This window comes from Ornithodoros turicata, unplaced genomic scaffold (assembly GCF_037126465.1).
Source record: "Ornithodoros turicata isolate Travis unplaced genomic scaffold, ASM3712646v1 ctg00000857.1, whole genome shotgun sequence".
Lineage (NCBI taxonomy): Eukaryota > Metazoa > Arthropoda > Arachnida > Ixodida > Argasidae > Ornithodoros > Ornithodoros turicata.
The window spans coordinates 471,333-473,540 of NW_026999406.1; the positions used below are offsets into that span (position 1 = coordinate 471,333).

General features: G+C 42.2%; 1 long non-coding RNA gene across 1 annotated transcript; it reads right to left on the reverse strand.

Annotated features, from left to right (window-relative positions):
- Positions 1-504: 504 nt before the first annotated feature.
- Positions 505-1,352, reverse strand: LOC135375355 (uncharacterized). Its single transcript, XR_010417227.1, has 3 exons — positions 1,217-1,352; positions 690-809; positions 505-593 (listed from the first exon to the last, which is right to left on the reverse strand). It is a non-coding gene; the product is annotated as an uncharacterized LOC135375355 (long non-coding RNA).
- Positions 1,353-2,208: the final 856 nt, after the last annotated feature.

The following is a 2,208-nucleotide window of genomic DNA, read 5'->3' on the forward strand; positions in this document are numbered from 1 at the left end:
AATCTAAGCTAGAGCACCATCTAAACTTCCAAACCAGTTTTTTGTTACTCTACTACACCACGTGAGTTTCAAAATGCTATATTTTACCAGTATGTAATGTGCTCTCCTACAACATTTCGATGCATGTCACAACATTTTTTTAATATCTGCTGTACTCTATCCAGGTAAGCCATGCAAACAGGAAATATGCCTGTGAATAAATATCAGGAGTGCCTCCCACCTTCAATGGATATGCAGGGCCATGACGCTGCCATGTGTGCCACTTCCTGTCGTTGAGAGGGAAGCAGAACATTGTCTGCTTCCAATGCATCAAGTACTGTCTTGCTGAGGCTCTCCGAAGGGTAATAAATTCGTGAGAGCAGAGGCATTTGTGGGATTGGTGAAGGTGCACTCACACATGTTGACTGGTCTAAACAGGAAAGCAAAAGAAAAAATGGCACTTAAAGCCCCAAGCAAGAGGGCAAAGTGGCACCTGGAGATGTATGCACTATACCTTGTTTTCATAGTCCATTTTTAACAATGAAAATGTCATCGAGGCATTTCTCAGCACCAGCAACCATAGAGCGAAGTGATAACTCATCCATTAAATACACCTAGAAAGAAATAACTGGTGTTACAAAGATTTTTAGAACAACAATGCAATTGGAGCTCATACGAGCGTTATAAACGTTATAACAAAAGTGACATACCTGTATGTTGCCCTCCTGACAAATTCCATGACCCACAGCAACTCTGATTAGCTCCTCAAGACATGTTACTGACACAAAGTTTTTCGTTTTGTGATCTCTACTCCTGATCTTCAGAAACGTCTAATAGACAAGAAAGAAAGAGAAAAAGAAGCAACATTGAGCAAGCTCTGAAAACCACACACATATAGCAACAACTGTAGCATGCACAGGGAAAGATATGTACCTCTCATATGGAACTTTCTGTGTCAGAAAACGAAGTTATTAAGCAAAACCGGAAGTAGCGTAGATATTTTGCAAAAATTTGGTTGAACAGACAATATATACCTCCATAATCATGGCTGAGCAGCGATATTCTGAGGGAGACAACAACAGAGTTTATTACTTCAAAAGCTGAATATGGATGACTGTCCATTAACTCTGAGGGTCGCACACAACAATATACACTTGTCTCTGACATTCAAGATGGTATAGCTTGAGGTCTGGTAGAAAGCTTGATGTGTTATGCGAAAAAGAAAAATTGGCATCACCTCAGGGCCAGTTTCCACAAAGATGTGTACCGGTTTCCCATAGCGCAGGTTGTACTCGTCTCTGGAGACCACAAGATAGTGTCCTGTTGTATGTTGAGTCCCAAGAATAGTGATTGTCGAAGCACACAAGAAGGGGCTGTCAACTCAGAGTGCACGATGCATCTGTGATGAGGTGATGTTTTCAGCGTGCAATATCTGCTTCTTCACTGTCCACACGGCTGGCTGCAAGAAGCCACAGGACAAAACTTTCAAGACAATACTTTTTGTGTTGAATGTGTTGGCATTTCGTCAGGATGGCTCATGGAGGAATTGGTTCTATAGTTCTTGGAAGCAGCATTACGTCCCTCTATGGTACAAGGAACACCACTTGCAAAATCTTCATGTGATAGCAGATGGTCGAAAAGAGCTCGACGGGAAGAAAATTTCTGCAGCAACAAAGTGCACCCGTATATCACCTACCAAGAGAGTGCAAAAAAGGGATCCATTTATAAACAGCCTTCAGCTGTGCGAGCATGAAACCGTTACTGGTGAAAATTTTGACGCCGCTAAGACGAGTGAAAGGTACATTTGTTTGGAACGACTGTGAAATGTGACCTCTTTGATGAATTGCAAACTGTAGAGGATCGGAGTTTTGCAAACAGGAGGCCTTCCTATAGTGCAAATGCAACAGATTTCAATGGAAAGTATAACAGGCCATATCGGAATGATATCCCCTTTGGAGATTAGGACACTTTCAGATGAACATTCCACAACAAAGGAATTCCGTTTACTCCAGCTCCAAGGGGGGGAAATAGAGTCACAACATTTATCAATTCTTTGTGCGAGATCACAGCAAAACACAAAATATTTCAGTAGCCTCCCCCTGCACGAGTGAACGTTAGGCAACTCTTTACGTTTCTACTCATGATCTACACACAGTGACACACACAGACACTGCTTTCCTGCTGTTGCACACCGTTGCTGAGACGCGTATGCAACGAAACAATTTTTGC